Here is a 20,248-nt window from a genome sequence, read left to right on the forward strand (position 1 = left end):
CATATGCGAACGATATGATTAAGTTATAGATCTCGAGAGAAGCTTATCCTGGATCATCCAGGCGGGCCCTAACTGCTATGATGAGTATCCTTATAAGAGAGATTGGACACACTCAGAAGAGAGGGTGACGTGAAAGCCGAACAAAGAGAGAGAGGTGGCCACACGTCAAGAAATGCTGACAGTCACCAGAAGCTGAGGAGGCAAGGAACAGATTTTTCCCTGGAACCTCCAGAGGGAGGGAGCACAGCCTTGTTGGCACCTTGATTTCAGTCGTCTGGCCTCCGGAACTGTGAAAGAATACATTTCTATTGTTTGAAGCCCCTGAGTTTGTTAAAATTTGTTACAGCTGCCCTAGGGAACCAATACAGAGAGTGAGCAGCTGGAGTGGAGGGCCTGTGTGTGAAGAAGCTAATTCTGAGGAAAGCAGAGGTGAGTGTGGAGAAAGGGGGACTGGTGGGTGGGCAGAGCCCTCAGGAGGTCACCCCTGAAGGCAGTCCTCATGCACACACCTGTCTGGGGAAGGGGGGCAAAAGGCATCGTCGGGGCGGGGAGATCCATCCCAGCTCTCCCCACATTCTCACTGGGGTTCTGAGAACAGAAAGCAGCCAAGGCAGTTGGGGGCCTCCTGGCCTTTTCAGCAACATAAGCCAACCCACTTCCCTCCTTACTTAAGCCAGTTTGATCCAGTTTTCTGTCACATGCAAACTAAAGAGTTCTGACTAACCCTCTCACCCAATAATTACCAAGAGCCTTAAAAAAGCTCAAATCTTTGACCCAATAATCCCAGCTTTCTGCCCTAAGTAAATAATTTGTATAAGGACAGTCACTGTGATGTGGAAAAATAGGGGGGAAAAAAACCCTCTATGTGTAACCACAGGACATGGGTTCATAAATTATGGCACATCCCTTTAGGGGGATATTATGCAGACATTAAAAATCATGTTTCCATGCTCATTATAAAATGTTAAGTGAACAGTAGGATATCAAAGCTATGCATACACATGCACACACACACAATATATATACAGAATGAGCCCCATTTTTAAATTTTGTCTTAGATCATTTTTTTTTTTTAAGAAATAAAGCATTACAGGGGCGCCTGGGTGGCTCAGTCGTTAAGCGTCTGCCTTCGGCTCAGGTCATGATCCCAGGGCCCTAGGATCGAGCCCCGCATTGGGCTCCCTGCTCAGCAGGAAGCCTGCTTCTCCCTCTCCCCCTGCTTGTGTTCCTTCTCTCGCTGTCAAATAAATAAATAAAATGGTTTAAAAAAAAAGAAAAAGAGGGCGCCTGGGTGGCTCAGTTGGTTAAGCGACTGCCTTCAGCTCAGGTCATGATCCTGGAGTCCCTGGATCAAGTCCTGCATCCGGCTCCCTGCTCGGCAGGGAGTCTGCTTCTCCCTCTGACTCTCCCTCCTCTCATGTGCTTTCTCTGTCGCTCAGATAAATAAATAAAATCTTTAAAAAAAAAAAGAAAGAAAAAGAAATAAAGCACATACATACACACACATACAACTGAAATCCTTTGTATACTTCTCCCCAGTTCCTAACGTAGCCTCTTCTCTCTCCAAAGGTAGCCACCTTAAACTGGTGTCAATCCTATGCGTGATTTTAAACATACATACCACCTACATGTATACATAAGTAATACATAATATTTGCATGTTTTTATAGCTTTTCTCAACCAACCATATGTTTGCGCACTTAATCCATCTTGGTAACAGGTAACATTAATTTTAACTGTTGTCAAGAGTACCATTTATAAGTGTCTCACACTTTATTTATCCTTTCTCTGGCTAATAAATGCTGAGATTATGGACTATATTTTTTCCCATAAAATGCTGCAGCTCTGGGGCGCCTGCATGGCTCAGTCGCTTAAGTGTCCCACTCTTGGTTTCAGCTCAGGTCATGATCTCCAGTGGTGAGATCAAGCCCCGCCTAAGGCTCCATGCTGAGAGTGGAGCCTGTTTGAGATTCTCTCTCTCCTCTCCCTCTGCCCTCCACCCCACCCCCGACTCTCTTTCTCAAAACAAAGGAACAAACAAACAAACATGCTACAGCTCTTAGATTTCCTTGTGCACACAAGAGAGACCGGCTCTGGGATTTATACCCCAAAGTGCCGTTGCGGGGTGACAGGGCACGACCACCTTCTCCTTCCCAGGACGCTGCAACGGTGTGCTCCTAAGCAGTGAGACCAAGAGTGGAGAGTTCCCGTTTCCCACATCTGGGATGGAGAGACATTTCATTTTTGTCGATCCGTGGACAGGAAATTGTCTCTCACTGTGGTTTCCATGTGGACGGCCCTGTTTATAGTGCCCAGCAACTTCCCCTATGTCGGTCCCATTTGGTTTCCTCTTCTGTTGCTTGCCTTCACCTATTTACCGAGGTGTTTGCCTTTCCAACAGAAAATGTACTTCATAGCAACAGCACACTTCACTTGCCGGCCTTCCCTACTTTGGGAAACACTGCCCCACCCAGCCCCCTGTCCTCACCACCCACTCACACAAGCCATGTGGGCCAATGGGATCTGATCCCGCCTTACAAGCCACAGTGATTGGCCCGGGGTGAGGCATGTGACCCAAACCAGGCCAATCAGAGCTCTTCCCACGGGTTTCCGGAACTGGAGCGGTCAGAGAGCATTTCTCTCCTCCTCCATCGTGAAGGTGTGAGCATGTGAGACCAGTATTGCAACCTGAGAGAGACAGGCAGCCTGAGAGCAAGGAACATGCATGCTGAGGGGAAAGGAGTGAGAGTGGGGACATGTCTAGCACACCTCAGCCCTCCTGGTCACCAAGTAATGGCCTCCCTTTTGCCTGCTTGGGCTCCAATTGGTGGCCCCTCGTGTGCCACCAAAAGGGCTCTGAGTAACATAAGACTTGCCCGCCTTTTCCAAGTTTTCGACAATAGGCCCATAAGTTACTATTTATAACCAGAAGTTCAATAATACATATATTGTTAACTCTTACTCGTCTTTCGAGGTTAGACGTAAACGCCCGTCTTCCGCGAAGGCTGTTCCGATCGCTTGGCCAAAGCCCTGAGCAGCGGCTGTCAGAGCTGGGGCCTGGCCCGGGGCACTGTGGGAAATAAGGGCGGTAGTGAGCGCCTCCTCAGGAAAGGGTCGCAATGGAGACGGGGAGTGGAGGGACAAAGGAGGGGAAGGCCTGCGAGCCGGAGTGGGGCTCTGGCCTCCATGGAACGGCACAGCCTTGGGGGATGAGACCTGGCCAGAAACCAGCCCCTACAGCATCCCCCGTCCCCCCCCCCCACCCCCGACCCCGCCTCTGGCTGCCCAGCATCAGGGGAGGCCGCACAGGCTCTGGCCTTTTAGACCGAGGACTGTGGAGGAGCCTGCCCTAGATGCTGGCGCAGTAACGCCACCAAGTTGCCGCCAGGCTTCTGCACAGGCCCCGGGTCTGCTGACCTGAGGGGACGTGCTTGCCAAGGGCAGACCCTCCGGGTCCACTCCTGTCCCCACATGTCTTGCACTTCCCCTTCTCACCGAGTCTGGAGGCTTAAAATGAGAAGCATGTTCCCAAAGATGAGGCTTATGGGAAACTTCAGCCAAATCAATTAATGATAAAACCCTTGAGCAAACACAGCTACTTTTATCATTTTAGAATGTTGTGATTTGAGCAGCAAAAGAAATTAAATTAAAAACGCAGAGACTCTGGGTCAGAACCCCAGCTGCTCTCGTTGGTTTTTAATCTCCTATTAAATGATATATCTTCTGATGGCTTTTGTCAGCTTATTCAATGTAAGAACACAGGACACGTGGCCCCCTGACCCCCCTCATTCCCTCTGCACAGCTAAGGGGGTGGGTGCCGCTGGCAACCAGGTCAACTGACAACCTTGAAATGAAGACAGAGAGGTGGCCCGGGGTCGGGGTCGGGGCACGAGGGGCCCTACGGGTCCATACATCAGCAGAGCAGTGCTGGCAGAGGGCAGGGCCACGGGGTGCCCTGGGACCACCTGTCTAACCCCTCACATTACAGATGAGGCACCTGGAACCCGAAAGCAGAAGTTTTCCTGAGTCACACTGAGTCAGGATTAGAACCCAGGGTCCCAGGGCTCAGCCTGTAGCTGCTTCTGTGGAGCCGCCCACAGAGGTCATCCAGGAAGGACACTGCGCTTGGTGCGGGGAGTGAGCTCGCCAGCCTTCCACCTTCTCTCGGGGCCTTTGCAGTGGGGCTTATTGAGCTCTGTCTGGAAGACAGAGTTAGGATTCCAATCCCCATCTTTGGGGAGACCCTGACCAGTTGGGAAAGGCTGTTGCCAGGCTTGGGCACCTCCCAGTCTGATCTTGGGACGCAGACAAATACATGGAGCCAAACCTACAAATAAATTGTTCTGCTGAGAACACCATGACAAGAAAGGATAGCTTGGAATTGGTCTTGGCTTCACCAAGGAAGGCTTCCTGGAGGAGGCTGAGACTTAGGGAGGAAGAGCAGGTCTCAAGACAGCTTAGGCAGAGGATCTGAGGCAAGACAGAAAGGCTAGAGCTGGTGAGGGAGATGACACAGAGGATGAGTTGCCTCCATGAGTTTGTCCCCACACACAGGCACATGGATCAACATACCGGTCTGTGTGTATACACTCACGCCTACGATGCACATACTCAGCTGTGCACACTCATAACCGCGTGCTTACGTGCCAGGTATAAGCACACATGAGCTTTCTCACACCTCCATGTGCACACACACACACACACACATGCACGCACCCGTGCATCCACCATGCAATCATATATAGACCTAGACTGGCCAACGCAGCTTTGTATATAGCTCAAATATGCTCTGCTCTGCACACAGGTGGGGGGGCCTCCGCTGCCCCCAGCCCCACTTGAGGCCCCCAGCCCCTGTATCACCTGCCAGATGTCCCCGAGCCCCCCTGCTTGGGCTCTGTCTGCATCCCCGGCCCCTGCCATGGTCCAGACGCACGGTCCCTACATCTGCTGCCCCTCCTCTGGCCTTGTGGCTGGGCAGGGAGCTGGGTCTGACGTGGAGGACACTCCCAGGGGAGCCGCTGGGAGCTCCCTCCTACCTGGAGGACCCACGGGCTGGGGAGGAGTCTCCAGGGTTATCTGGGCCACCTGCCAGCTTCAGAGTGGGACTCCCTGCAGCCACTCACCGCTCCCTCTTGTTTCCTCCAGGTCTCTGCAACAGGTCGGGTTCCTGGGAGACAGACCCTGAGCTGGAGGTTCACGAGCAGGTTTCCTGGGAACAGGACCCATGGGGGAGTGAAGGAGGTAGGACCGGGCAGAGTGAGGAGCTGGGCCCTGCTGCAGGCACCACAAAGGCCTCGGCCGCCCCCAGGAGCTGCCAACCGGGGGCGGCTCTGCAGGCAGCCCCCCCAGGAGGCCAGGAGGGCCTTCCTTTTTGCTGTGCATTTACCAGTCACTGGATGCAGGCTGCCTCCAGAAAATGGGGTAACGTTGAGGAAGGAGGGTCCCTTTAGCCAAGTATACTCAGAAGCAAGAGGGGCTCACCTTGGAGCTGCCTGCGCCCACGTTCCCCACCGCGCGGGGAGTGCAGGCACTTGAGTCTTAAGGGGGTTATGTGGGCAGCACGATGGTGCCCACTGCAGTCGGCAAAGGACCCCCTTCCACCTGTAGGCCAAACTTCAGTCCCTCCTGCTGCAGTCAGATGCTCCTCTCGAGGTTTTCTGGGCCCTGCTCCCTTGTCCGTCCTTCCCACATCATCCCATCTCCCTGGGCTGGTGTTGACAACTCCACGTTGCAGGCTTCTGTTTCCCTCCCAGAAAGCCGAGGACAAGGCTCCCTCCGGCACCTCCTCTCCCTCCTTTTCTGGGGGCCAAGATCATCGCTGAGCGTGGGGAGCCGAGTAATTGGGGGAGGGGTGCGGACTGTCTCTGCCCGCCAGCTAGTCCTCCATGACTCAGATCAGGGGGACAGGGGCTGAGGCCATCTGTTTTGTTCTGGGCTGACAAGACAGTGGCGTGGGCTTGTGACTTTATTATTCAACAGGTTCTGTGGGTGGCAGATTCTTTTCCACTTTCTGCTGCCAGGATCCCCTTCTTGGTTTCCCCAGTCCTCTGTTGATATCACCCACCCCCATCTCCGGTTCTTCTCCCAGACAGGCCTGGCAAGGGTGGGAGCCAAAGCCTTTGGATCGGAGGCAACCCTTTCATTTCTTCCTTTCCAGGGAAGGTGTGAGCCAGAGTGTGCCTAGCTTGGAGAGGAAGGGGCTATTCTGCCTTCACTACAACCGTATTTTATCAAAGATGCACATTGGTTCTCACATTTTAGTATCCCTGAAACTAAGTACATCCAGTAATCGATGGCTTACCCCGGTTTAATCGGTAGCATATTTCCCCTTCTTGTACCTGCAACAACAGTCACTCTTTAAATGAACGGAATCTTAGATTTGATGTGACCGAGAGGCACCACCTCCTCCCCACCTGAAGGTGGGGGAGGGGAGGGGCAGGAGCTGGACGGGACTCACACCCCTACTTGAGGTTTGCCCAGCAAGCTTCAGGATCCAGGCCCTCCCAAGGCCTCCTGCAGGCAGATGAAGAGCAGAACCAGGTTCTGGAGCCTAAAAGAAGTTTATTTTTAGAGACTCAGGCCTGAGGTTTGCTTCCGGTGCCCTGCAGACCTCCTCTGCCCGCAGCTACAAGCCTCCTTCTGAAGCCAAAATAAAAGTAGCTGGAAGCAGGTCCACTGTGCACAGCTGGGGGGATGGCGGGAATGTAAATGTGGGCGCAGACATTCTGGGGGAGAGAGTGCGGCCTGCGGTGCCGGGTGAGGCCTTATGCTGCGGTCCGGGTCTGGCGCTGTCCCCGGGTGAGGGCAGCGGCGCTGCGGGGTGCCAGGCATCCAAAGCCTGGACTGCACCCGAGGAGAGGCAAGGCTGGGGGAGCCAGGGGTGCTGAGCTCGGGGGGAAGAAGCATGTCTGGGCCCGGTGTGGCCACAGACAGCCCAGAGACCCCTGGGGCAGGCTCCCCGGGGGAAGAGCCTCACTCGGCAGCCAGGCCTCACTCTCTCTGTTCTCCAGAGGCCTTCGTGAGCTCCCAAGTGGCCGACTGAGCAGACCCTTGCGGGAGGACATGGCCAGTGGCTGATGTGGAGGCCGGAGCCAGGCGAGATTTCAACAAGCAGCAGAGACTGGAGGAAGCCATTTCAGGAGCAGGGGCAGGGGCAAGTATGAGCGAGGCCCAAAGGGAGACACTCAGTGTCAAAGAGGCTGGGGGACTGAGCTGGGGGGCCGGGAGGAGGGGGGCAGTGTGACCTCCCAGAAACCAGAAGCCCACAGCAAGGGGCCCCAGGAAGTGAAGTTTGCAGGAGAAAGGCAGGAGCAGTGACAGTCCCCCAGGACCACAGGGGCCCCTGCCAGCCCAGGTCAGCTCTCATGCATTCCTCCACTCCCACAAATATGTTCTGAGCACCCACAGCAGGCCGTACCCTGAGCTGGGTGCTGGGGATTCAGCAATGAAGAAGACAGGCAAAAATCTCCCCTCTCAAGGAGTCTCTGTTCCAGTCGGGAAAGAGAGATAATAAAATAAACATATGGAATGTCAGTGCTAAGTGCTTTGGAGAGAGACACCAGGATAAGGGAGCTGGGGAGGGATAGGGATGCTGCTTTATGTAGTGTGATCAGGGAAGTCCCTCTGGAAAATTTGACTGGAGATCTAAATGAGATGAGGGAGTGGGCCAACAGGGTATCCACAAACAATGCGCTTCAGGCTCAGGAAAGTAATAGGTGCAAAGGCCCTGGGGCAGGAGTGAACTTAGAGTAGTGAAGAACTAACAAGCCCAGTGGCTGAGGTGGAGTGACCCAAGGAGAGAGGAGGAGGTGAGGGCAGGGAGGTAAGTGGCATCCCCTCCTGCAGGGCTTGCTGGACCATGGAAAGGACTCACTCTGAGTGAACTGGGGAGCCTGTAGAGGGTTCGAGCGGAAGGGCATGATCTGACTTCTGTTTTAGCAGGAAACCAGACCGTAGGGGGTGGGGGACCAGAGGCAGGAAGACCCATCAGGAGACTATTGTAATCTTCCAAGTAAGAGATTACGGAGGTTGGATTCTAGATATATTTAGAAGGCAGAGCTGACAGAGTGGATTCAGGGTGCATTCCAGTTATGTATTTCCACATAACAAACCACCCCCAATACTCAGTGGCTTAAAACAACCACACTCGTTTATTTTACCCATGAGTCTGCAATTTGGCAGGGCTCAACAAGGAAGACTCATCTGTTCCATGTGACATCGGCTGGGCCAGCTTGACAGGAGCCACTTCCAAGACGGCTCAGGTAGAGCAAGTGTGTGTTGACGGCGGCTGGGAGCTTAGCCCCGGCTGTTGGCCCAAGGTCTGTCCCCTCTTCCCACAGGCTTCTCCTAGGTTCCCTGGGCTTCTCATAACATGGCAGCTGGTGACAAGAGCAAGTGTTCAACAAACTCCAACAAACCAAGGTGGAAGCCCCTTATGACCAAGCATCGAGTCCTAGAGTCTCATTCCACCGCCTTCTATTGGTCAAACCACACCAGGGCTAGGGCTGACTCAAGGGGAGGGCGATCAGCGACCACCTTCATCCTTCAGTGGGAGGAGAAGTGGAGAAGTTTTGCCCATCGCTAATCTGCTACAGGTTTGTGAGGGAAAGAGGTGAGTCAAGGATGACTCTAGGATTTGGGAGCTGGGCCCCATCTGTCCTGACTGGGGGTGCCATTTACACCCAGAGACAAAGCTGTGTGACCCTAGCCAAGTCCCTTCCCCTCCCTGGACCTGTTTCTTCCTGTCAAACGAGGGGCTTGAATTAGGAGACAGCCGTCCCTTCCAGCCCCGGTACTTTAGCCACAGGGGCTGGGAGCACCCTGCCCTTTGGCTTCCCGGAGACAGATGACCTCTCTTGCCAGGGCTGCTCTCAGAACCGGGGCTGCGGGAGGCCTGAGGCCAGGGCCAGAGCAGCCGGACCTGGGAGGCACCACACAACAGGATCCCAGCTCTCAGCCATGCCCTTCACATCCTGCCTCTGCACGGCTCAGATGCAGCGCTCCCCGTCACAGCTGCCCGCGGTGGCCTGCCCTCTGGAAAGCGGGGGAAGGACCCAGCCCGCTAATACTAGGTAATGGTTTCCAGATGTCTCCAAGCCCTTATTTATCAAGGCCTAACTAGGCAGGAAGAGACCCAGGGGCAATCAGCCAAGCCGCTGCCCACAGCTGCCCCACTCTGGGCTGGGCCGCCTGGAGGGGACTCGGACAGGCTTTACGGGGGGGGGGGGGGGGGGGGCAGAAGAGGGGCGGAGGGCCGGGTTGCTGCGGTGGCTGTGAGCACTAGCCTGGGACCCCTGAGGGGTATACAGCGCCCCCTCCTGGAGGCAAGACAGGCAGGATGGAGACACTCCCCTGAAAAACAGTCCAGCACAAACTCTGAGGTGCTTGTGAATCTCCCCCAGGGGAATAGTGTTAAAATGCTGAATCTGATTCAAAAGGTCGACATGGGGGCCGAGGCTCTGCACTTCTCGCCAGCTCCCTCCCAGCGGACATCAATGCTGCTCATCCACAGAGCAAGGGTCTGGTCTAGCCGGACCTGTGGCTTCCCAGGTAGACGCTACAACACAGACAGCCCAGCTGGAAGGACGATCGTCCAGCCCCAGGTGACCTGACCAGCAGCCATAGCGCACTGACCACCCAGGGGGACGAGCTAGGTGCTCCTGGGCAAATGCCTTCTCTCTGAGTCTCAGTTTGCTCATCTGCAAGATGGGGAGAGACCTGGAAAGTGGGAGAGAGGAGGAAAGGTTGAAGGAGGAGGGGAGGAGGGAATGGGGAAACATTCTCCCAGTAGACAAAGGGGAAGGATGGAGGGAGGGCGGGAGCGGAGGGCAGAGTGAAAGGGGGCAGCAAGCCCAGAAGCCCTGAGCAGGAGTCAGCAGGGAGCCCACCGAGAAAGCATGCTGAAGCGGGGGGGATGAGGGGCCAGGGTAGGCAGGGAACCGGGATGGAAGAGGAGGCGCCCGCCCCCCCGCCGAGGGGGCGGCGGCAGTATCTCTCATCTCATCCCCAGCTGCAAGGCACTAAGGAGAAATGAGATTCTAGTTGGAACTCTTCTGGGAAACATCTGCCTTTTCATTTATGAGGAAAAAGCAGAAAAATGACCGGGGGAGGTGCCACTCTGTTTTTTTAAGCAGTCGAAGCAAAAATGTCACCACTGGGAGTGTAAAGCCCATGAAGATGATTAAGTAATGGCCTGGTCTTCATCAGGCTCAGCCATCTACAAACCCCCCCTTCCCTGGGCCATATTTCACCCCAGGGCCCCGCAGCCCAGACTTGCCTGCGATCCCGTAATGAGCCGCAGGACAGGTGTAAAATGCCCACCAGTGGTCAGCTCGCTGCTAAGCCAGGCCCTTCTGATGCAAGAAATAGAACTTGTGAGGCCTTGACTGTCCCACCCCAGTTCCATAACACAACTGTAGGGAAACTGAGGCACAGATACTCCCGACCCCTTTCTGGACCGCCAGACTTACTCATTGTGCTTTCTTCCCCCACCCAGTGGGGCCTGCAAGGGACCAGAATTGTCCTTGGGCTCGTAGAATGACAGTTTGGGGAACTCCTTTAAAAATAAAGAAATGGAGGGGCACCTGGGTGGCTCAGTTGGTGAAGCATCTGCCTTTGGCTCAGATCATGATTCCAGCGTCCTGCCTAGCAAAGTCGGGCTCCCTGCTCCCTACTCAGCAGGGGAGTCTGCCTCTCCCTCTCCCTCTGCCCCTCCCCCCGACTCGTGACTCATGCATGCATTAGCTCTCTCTCTCAAATAAATAAATGAAAGCTTTAAAAAAAAATAGAGAAATGGATATCTGTGCCTTCCTGTAGCCACCCCCCAGATAAAAACTTTCTCTTTGGATTTTTGCCCAGAAACAGTTCTTGGTTAGGTAAGGCTGGCATGGGGAGGCGAAGGGGAGGCCTTGGATGAAACAAAGGACTGCCATCCCAGAGTGGAGGCTAGCATCACAGGCCTCTAAAAGGTGTTAGGGCAATGAGGGCTCAGCATCTGTCTAGGGTATAATTAGCGAGGACTCTGTGCTGACAGCACCTGCCAAGCTCAGGAGGGGGCTGGGCTTTGAGTAGAAGGAGGGGGTGTGGGGCCGCCCATCGCCTCCTGCACGGGGGTACTGGGGTGGGGGGGTGTTGAGCAGCCCCTGCCACATCTTGGCTCACGCTGCACCTTGGCCTGGAGTAGCCTCTCCCTCCTGCGCAGCTGTGAGTTTACTCATCCTTCATGGCCCAGCCAGGGTGCCGCCTCCTCGGAGAAGCCCACTCTGAACCCTCCAACCTCCTGGCCAGCCTTCCGGATGGGCCAAGCCAGCTCATAAATGGAATCCTGTCCGAGGAAGAATCGCCTGCACCTCTGGGGCCAGACTGGGCTCTTTCTGTGAACACACCAGAAGCCCCTTACAGGCAGAGCCTGGCACTAGCCCTGGCTCGTGGGAAGAGCGTTTGGAAATTCCCTTTCCCCGCCACGCAGAAGGGGCCCGATCGCACCCAGGCCTGCTGGCTCTGCACTCTGAGCCACTCCCTCACGGCACCTGCTTAGCCCATGGCCCGTCTCTCCCACGCTGTCCCTCTCCGAGTTCTTTGCTGATTGCCTAGGTCTCCGACTAGAATGTAAACTTCATCGGGGCAGGCTGGTTTTGCCTGTTCTCCTCACGACTGGATCCCTGGCCCCTGCAATAGTGCCTGGCACACGGTAGGTGCTGAACAAATGTTTGTTATACCCCATTCTTTACAAAGATTGAATGCATGCAATGGAGTTTTTCTTCGAACTGATCCATAAACAGAGGCCACACAGGCGGCTGATGGGCAGTGGTTTGTTCTGCATTTGGGAAAGCAAAAAGCACAGGAGAGGAATGAGTCCTTTCATGCTGTTTTGGGCTCTCGCCCCTTCCTTTTGGAAACCCCCATAAAATTCCCTCATCGGGACTACAAGCCCTCAGAGAGCTCAAAACACAGCTTGTTGCTGTTGTTGTTCGGGTGCTGGAGAATATCTAGAGAACCAGTGCCTTTTTGAGATGAGAGCAGTACAGCCACTTGCCAAATATCACACAGCGCATTCGTGTCCCAACCGGAGCCGCACCCTGTCACCCCCACCCCTGGCCCCAGGGGAAGGGGACCGGCCATCAGCCCACACGAGCTCTCTTCTGCCACCCATTGAGACGGAAGGAGACCAAAGACAAGGAAATTAGCTGACTTTGGGGTTTTGCTCCAAAATAAAATGCAAGGATCTGTGGTAAGGGCTGCACCCGCTGTCCCTCCACTCCCGGCTGGGCCAGAGCGCGTGGGGTAGCTCTGACCCAGGGGCCTCAGCACTCGTTGAGTGGTTCTCAGGCTGGGACTCCGATGGCTCTCACGTGGAGACAGAGTGCTGGGCCTGGTCCCCAGGCTGCTGTGGCTCCAGCTGGTCCGGCATGGGGCTCTAATCTGCATTTCTAACAGGGGTTGGTGCTGTTGGGAGGCGGGGGGGACCAGCTTTGAGGACCACTGGCCTAGAGAAAGCATTCCCCCGTGGTGGTTGACAGGCTCACCCTGGGGAATTAGATTGGGAGAGAGAAAAGTATGAGGGACTTTTGCTTTTTATTTATCCATCTTGGTATGGTTATGAATGTGTAAAAGCCACAGGGAGGATTTTTGTAATAGTTTTTAAAGCTTTAAAAAAAACAAGCAATTCATGCGTGATGTGAGTGGCAATTATCTGTCCAAAGTAACAAGCATTCATTATGTGCCTACTGTGTGCAGGGCAAAATTTTAAATGAATAAGACACAGTCGCCATTTTGTCTGGACACAAGAATCAGATGGGGAGTGAAACTGATAAAGCGGCAGTAACAGAAAGAAGGGGGACCGCACCGGAGGTGTTTACAGCTATTATGCAAGCACAGGTGGCCATCAATTCCACCCAAGGAGTCAGGGAAAGCTGCCAGGGAGAAGGAAGCATTTTCACTCAGCCTTGAAGGACTCCAGCCAAGGGGAACAGTGGGTCCAGACCTGAAGGAGCACGGTACAGGCATTTTTAAGGAACTGGACCAAGCCTGGGGTTCAGGGAGGACTCTGGGATGGGGGGTGGGGGGATGGAAGGTACTGGAGGCAGGCCAGAAAAAACAGGTGCCAGGCAGGTGATGAAAACCCTTCTCTTTGGGGACGCCTGGGTGGCTCAGTCGGTTAAGCCTCTGCCTTCAGCTCAGGTCATGATCCCAGGGTCCTGGGATCGAGTCCCACATCGGGCTCCTTGCTCGGCAAGGAGCCTGCTTCTCCCTCTGCCTGCCTCTGTCTCTCTCTCTCTGATAAATAAATAAAATCTTAAAAAAAAAAAAAAAGAAAACCCTTATCTTTGGAGCTAAGTGGTTGTGACTCCACAGAGAGCCCTCCAAGTTGTGAAGCAAGAAGATGAGATCCTCCGCTGTGGTTTCTTTTTTTTTTAAAGATTTTTTTTTAAGATTTTTTTTTAAAGAATTTATTTTTAATTTATTCATTTGAGACAGAGATACAGAGTGAGAGAGAGAACAGGAGCAGTGGGGAGAGGCAGAGGAAGAGAGAGAAGCAGACACCCTGCTGAGCAGGGAGCCCGATGTGGGGCTCGATCCCAGGACCTGGAGATCATGACCTGAGCCGAAGGCAGACGCTTAATGACTGAGCCACCCAGGCGTCCCTCCACTGTGGTTTCTGAAGGACGTCTGTGTGGCTATGTGGATAGATTGAATGGAATGAGGCAGAGAAGAGAGGTTGGAGACCAGGGTGGGTGATGGGGTCCTGGGTTAGGGGACAGAAGGGGAGTGGGCACAGAGAATGTCCCTTGTTGTTGCCAGACCTCAGGAAGGGAGAGGGACAGGCAAGAACAGATCTTCTCTGAGGTTCCCAGCTTGGCCCTAGGACTGTGGTGGCACCGAGATCTGTATCATGTGATCCTGCCTCATTTCTCCAGCCACAAGCGACTGATCCAATGGGGGGCAGGGGCAAAGACTGGCGCTTCGGGATGAGATTCTGCCAGAGCCATGCTCTAGAGGATTCTTTGCAACAGCTGTATAATGAAGAGCTCAGCTCTGATACACCCGCTCTTCTGGTCCCAGCACAGGACTGGGCCCTCAGCATGGTATTCATTCAAAAGGAAGGCAGAAAGGGCTGCACTCATGGAGGACTTCCTGGAGGAACACGTTGGATTTGGATGGGCAGAAACCATGGCAGGAATGTAGGGCCAAGCAAGTCCTTCAAAAGGCCAGCTCTCCCCCTCTCCAGCCCTGCAGCTCAGGAGGAGCTCTGACTGCCTCGCCCCCTTGGCCCTTCTGGCCTGGGGTCTCTGAGAGCAGCTCTGGTGGGGAGTGTGGGCTCCCAGCAGCTGAGGAAATGAGCCTAGGGAGAACAGAGACATGCCTCAGGTCAAACAGCCAGTTAGTGGCCCTGCAGAACCCCAAATCCAGGCATCTTTCCCCGGGGGAGGTGGTCAGGGCTGGCCAGACCTCCAACCTGTTTGGGACACTGAAGACTGGCCCAGAAATGCTGACTCTGAGCCTGGAGCCTGGGCCACTCTGCAGACCTGGTGCAGACCCAACCAGAAAAGCCTTCAGCTCCAGCCACAGGTCCCTTGAGGCCCAGGAGAGAAGCCTGGACCTGGCGGGGTGGTGGTGGGGGGGTGGTCAGGAGGTGACCAGTGCTATGACCTCAGGACCTTCGGACCCATACTTCCCTGTCCCCCCATTCTAGCCACCACCCATCTAGCCTGGGGGGTTCTCTAAACCCTCCCTCCAGAGCTTGAGCCACAAGCTGCCAGACACGCAGAGAAGGGGAAGAGGAAGTGAGAGAGGGAGGAACAGGGCCTCCACTCCCAGTGGTAGGCATCCGAACAGAGTGACAGCGGTGACAGGCACCGGGTGCCTGACCTGCAGACCAATCCACCCAGACATCAGGTGGCTGTACCCGTGCAGCAGGAGCAGAAGTACGATGTGGCAGCATCTAGAGCTGGAGCCCCCACCCCAATCAGGAGTAACCCCACTCTGGTGACCAGCCTGCTCTGGTGAGCCGCCCGCTCCGCAGTCCCTGCCTCCCTGTGTACCAGACTCTGTTCTCTGTCCAGATGCCCTCCCCACCATCTTTCTCACATCAGCCCTGCTTCCGCCCCACCCCCACCCCACCCTTCTCCTCCCCCTCTCACCTTCCCTCCCCCTCCCTCCCCCACCCTGGAGGTTATTCCAGTAGGTTAAGCATTGCCCTCCTCCTGTGTCCTGTTTTGTCCATATTTCACCTGTCTAAAGATGCTACTGTGACTAATGAAATGCAAATTCATCCAGAGCATCCCTGACCCCCTAGTGGATTTTCGCCATTGTGAATTTCCCACACAGCGACACGTTTCCACCACAAGCGCAATTGAAAGCTTTTGTTTTCAAAGGAATGCTGGATTTTGTTTTGTTTTGTTTTAACTCTTCATTATAGAGAATTTCAAAACTATACGAAACTGGAGAGAAGTTTCTAATAAGGCCCAGATACCCCTCAGCCAGCATCAACAGTCAGGGAGCAGCCCGTGGCCAAGCTTGGTGGCCACACCCCAGCCCCTCCCTGTTCCTGGGAATCGCGTCTCATTGTCATACGTCATTCCGGTTCATCTGTCCACACCTCGCCATACACCTCCAAAAGATAAGGACACTTCACTTTGAAGTGAAGTCAAAATACCATTGTCACACTTAATACTTAATGGTAACTCGGTCATACCCAGTCGGTGTTCAAAGCTGTTGAAAGTTTTTTATGTCAAACATGGAGCCTGATACTTGAAAAAGTCAGGGAGCCTGCTTGTCTCAGCCTTCATGTCTCCCTCTCCTTTGATGATAACTGTGCCTTCCTCCTAGTCCCCACCCCAAGTCACCCTCCAACACAACAGATGGGAGCCATCTCAGGCCAGAAACTGGGTCAAAATCCTCTTCTCACCCCCAGGGGAGAAGTGGGTCAGGGCCACCAATTGTGGGGTCCACGGTGGATGCTCCAGAAACATTTACTCAGCTACAGTGAGCTGCACCCTTACGCTGAACACAGTTGTAAATCTAAGACCCACGAGGAGAGGAGCTGGGGGGGACACAGTCAACTTTCCCCCTCTAGGTGCCCAGAACAGGGCCCCCATTCCCAGACACTTTCCTGAAGGGCCTTATCCTGCTGACCTCTTCCAGCTCATCAGGCCCTGAGAGGAGCTGTCCCTGAGCACCCTGCTCCACTCTGCCTCTAAATACGCCTCCTCCAGTAAGCCCTCCGGGAGCCTACCTGCCTCTGAAGGCCCACTGACTTTGTCCTCTGTCCTCCAGACTTTGCCTGGCAGGGAGAGAGAGAAACTGGACATGAACCCAGCTCTTCACACCTCTCAGTGGTCCACACAGCTGACCACCAGGGACCACTCTAAGTAGAGACCTGGGCCCACAACCACCATGCTTGGTCTGGCCCCTTCCAAGTCCTGGTCATCACCCAGAAAAGCCTCCCTCTCCCTGTCTCTGGTATTCAGAGAGTTGGGAGGGGTATCCCAAACCTCGCAGTACAGCCTTCTTTTCCCCAGCTCCTAATATTACAGTTGAAGTACCTGAGCCAAGAGGGGAGGATATGCCTCAGCATTTATTGAGTACCTACTGTATACACCGGATCTTTCTATTCGTTATCTATTTAATACAATGCCCCAGCCAGGCAGACCTTATGATCCCCATTCTTCACATGAAAAGGGACTCTAACCAGGCCAAACCCCAATATTTCCACAGCCTCAATGGCCTGAAGTGGGAACAAACTTCTACAATCGAAGCCATTAGCCATTCCCTGATCCATGTTGTGGAAAGAGCTCTTTTGTTCTGGGAAAAATGATTTAGTAGGTTTTCTTGTGTCAAAGCGCAGCTAAACTCCTCTTCTTGACTAGAGAGGATGGATCTGATAAGCACATGGTGGAGGCAGTGTGGCCTCTCTCTCTCTGAGCCCAGCAGAGGCTGGGGGCCTGGGCTCTGGGTTACAGGGCCGTGGACGAAAGCACTATCACTCAGGGTATGAGGTGGGCCATAGCATCAGGTGTAAGCTAAGATGAGAGCCACCCTGAGGGAGAGGAGTTGGGGAGGAGCCCATGGAGGGGTTGGGGCACCTGCTAACCCATTTTACTTTGCTGCGGGCTAAGCCCCAAGTAAAGCTTGTTTAAACCCCAGAGCCTTACTCGTACGGAGCCGGGCTTTGGGAATTGCGGGAATCAGGACTGTGTCCCAGCTTGGAGGGAAGGAGTTTGAGAAGGAAGAAATTAGCCTGAAAATGCCCACGTGGGGCAGAGACAGCGGACCCCAGGAACAGTTGTCATCTGGAGTGAGATGCCAGTGCATCTGGAGGGGAACCTGGGCCAGACTGGACTTCTGCCCCCAGCGGGAGGGGCTCTGAGCCTGGTGGTGTGGGCGTCACGCGAAGTCCAGTCTGTAGACTGGAGAAACAGGAAGCATCCAGTTAGTAGGGAGGAGAAAACGGAGGTCCCAAGGGGAGAGGTGAGGCAGCTTGCCCAAGGCTATGCCAAAGCCCTACTCTCCTGCTGGAACCAGAACGCTGCTCTAGGGCTTCAGCCCCACCCCCACCCCACCCTGTTCCTCACTGGAACCAGAGGTCCCCCTTGGGGCCAAGCGAGAGAGTGGCTCAAGTCCCTGTGGTCACCATCGCCTCTCAACCAGAAGCTCGTCCCCCTCAGTGAAGGGATCCAGGGCTCTTAGCGGGAGGCAGCCTGCCCTGCCTCGCCTGGCTGCCCTGCACCTTGGCTGATTGATTGACTTTTTACTTCCCTGCTTGTCCAGGCAATAATTAGGATCCCCTTTTCCATATTAAGCAGCAGCTGTCATCACCACTTCACGGCTCTCCTAGTCACATTTCTCCTCCTTCTCTTTATCCTGGAGGCAGGTTTCTGACAAGTCGGCTGTTTCCTTGTCCCTGCGAAAAGACCGAAGGATGTTGGACAGGGAGACTGGGAGCGGTAGGGGAGCGGGGAGCTTTCCTAGAATGCGAGCAAGGCTGGTTCTGACTTCCAAGGTGGATCCATCCTAGATGGAATAGGTCACGTTCAGTCTCCCTGCAGCGAATCTAGGAGAGACTCTTTTTTTTTTTTCAAGATTTTATTTATTTATTTATTTGTCAGAGAGAGAAAGACAGCACAAGCAGGGGGAGCGGCAGGCAGGGGGAGAAGCTGGCCCCCCACTGAGCAGGGAGCCCGATGCAGGACTCTATCACGAGACCCTGGGACCGTGACCTGAGCCGAATGCAGACACTTAACCGACTGAGCCACCCAGGAGTCCCTAGGAGAGAGTCTTAAGCCTCCATGTTCCCCCAGCTTACCTGTTGTGAATGCCTGAATCCCCTCCTTAGAGATTTATTCCTTTGAAAAAGGGCATGTTAAAAATACAAATAATTTCTGGAAGACTAGTTAAACTGTCACTGTGATTTCCGGTAGACATCTGTCTGATCCCTCCTGCTTCACCTGCCCTCCCCCTGCTCCTCTCTATCACGGCAACTGCCTCCAGAAAATTACATTTCCAAGGCTCCTTGCCCGCTGGCTTCCGGTCAGAGTCAGCCAATGGCTGGAGACTGGTAGGAGGGAGAAGAGGAGAAGCCAGGGTATTTCTTCCCTCTCTCTGACTTGTGGTGTCTCTGCCAGTGGCTGATTATCTGGCAGTGGCTACATCTCGGCTGTGGCCTTGGGCAGCCCCTTCCCCACATCCTAGTTCCCACCAGCCAGCCTCAGATCCTGGGCTGGTACCATCACCTCTTTCTCTTATACCTCTATTCTGGGCGCAGGGTGTGCGGGGGGAGAAGGGGCAGATTCCTGTTTCCCCACTTCCTGTTTTAGCTCTTCAGCACCCCTGCACTGGTTCTGCATATTGTATTCCCTCTGCTGAACTGCCTGGCGAAAGTTCCATTTTTCTGCTTGGACTCTCGCTGAACATAGCTGCTAACACTTAAAATGTGCAACATGGAGCTGTCGATTCTACCTGCCCCAACACGGCTCTCTCCACCTCCCAGATGGTATCCCTGCTTCTTTTCCTGCCTCCGCATCATCCACTCTCCACATAGCACCCAGAAGGATCTTTAAAAAGATCCCTTGCCTCGGGGAGTGCCTGGGTGGCTCAGTCAGTTAAGTGTCTGCCTTCGGCTCAGGCCATGATCCCGGGGTAGTGGGATGGAGTCCCATATGTCCTATATCCGGCTCCCTGCTCAGTGGGGAGTCTGCTTCTCCCTCTCCTTCTGCCCCTCCCCATAGCTTGTGCTCCCTTACGTGTGCACACGCTCTCTCAAATAAATAAATAATCATTTTTTAAAAATAATAAATAAATAAAAGAACCCTGCCTAGTGCACCTGGGTGGCTCAGTCGGTTAAGCGTCTGACTCTTGATTTTGGCTCAGGTCATGATCTCAGGGTTGTGAGATCAAGACGTGTCGGGCACTGTGCTGGGTGTGGAGCCTGCTTAAGACTCTCTCTCTCTCTCTCTCTCTCTGCCCTCCACCTCGTGTGTGTGCATGCACACACGCACGTGCTTTCTCTCCTTCTCTCTTTTTCTCTAAAAAAAAAAAGAAGAGAGAGATCCCTGCCTAAAACCCCTCAATGGCATCCCATTTGAATCCAGACTCCCATCCAGGGTCAATCAGGATGTGCTCATTCATATGTAACACCAACTTTTTCTGTCTAGCATAAGAAAAGAAGGCTCTTCTGGGGGATATCAGGCCTTAGAATTGATGACAGGAGACTCTAGGTTTGGAAAATAGGCAAGAAGCATCTTTTGGTGGGAATGTCCAGGACAGAACACACTCAAGGCTGCTAGGCCCCACATTCCCCCATCACCATCCAGAGATAGCCTGACTTTCTTCCCATCTTTGGCTACTAGAGACTCAAAGGCCAGGGCAGGAGGGAGCAGTTGGCCAAGCCAGGTCAAGTGCCATATCCCAGCCAAGAGAGGGAATCTGTCCCCTCCATCCAGATTCCTTTCACTGCCTCAGAAGGGAGGAAGGGTGGATGCTGGACAGCCAAAGCATGATAAATATCCACAGGTGGCCTTCAGGCACTGCATGATCCAGCTCTTGCCTTCTCATCCCCAGTTTTCACTTCCCACCAGCTCCCTGCTGGGTTCACTCCACACCATGCTGACCTCTCAGTTTCTAGAACATGGTCAAGCTCTTTCCTGCCTCTACAGTCTCTGTCAGAGCTGACCCTCACAGAGGAGAGATGTCTCATCATCCCTGCTGCCCACAGTCCTCTTACTTGTTTCACTTTCCATGCTGGAAGGAA

The 20,248-nt window shown here is 54.1% G+C and overlaps 1 long non-coding RNA gene across 1 annotated transcript; it reads left to right on the forward strand.

The window, feature by feature from the left end:
• The first annotated feature begins 234 nt into the window (after nucleotides 1-234).
• Nucleotides 235-8,995, forward strand: LOC144378994 (uncharacterized). Its single transcript, XR_013440959.1, has 5 exons — nucleotides 235-429; nucleotides 5,146-5,241; nucleotides 8,182-8,261; nucleotides 8,340-8,594; nucleotides 8,863-8,995. It is a non-coding gene; the product is annotated as an uncharacterized LOC144378994 (long non-coding RNA).
• The last annotated feature ends 11,253 nt before the right edge of the window (nucleotides 8,996-20,248 follow it).

This window comes from Halichoerus grypus, chromosome 9 (assembly GCF_964656455.1).
Source record: "Halichoerus grypus chromosome 9, mHalGry1.hap1.1, whole genome shotgun sequence".
NCBI lineage: Eukaryota > Metazoa > Chordata > Mammalia > Carnivora > Phocidae > Halichoerus > Halichoerus grypus.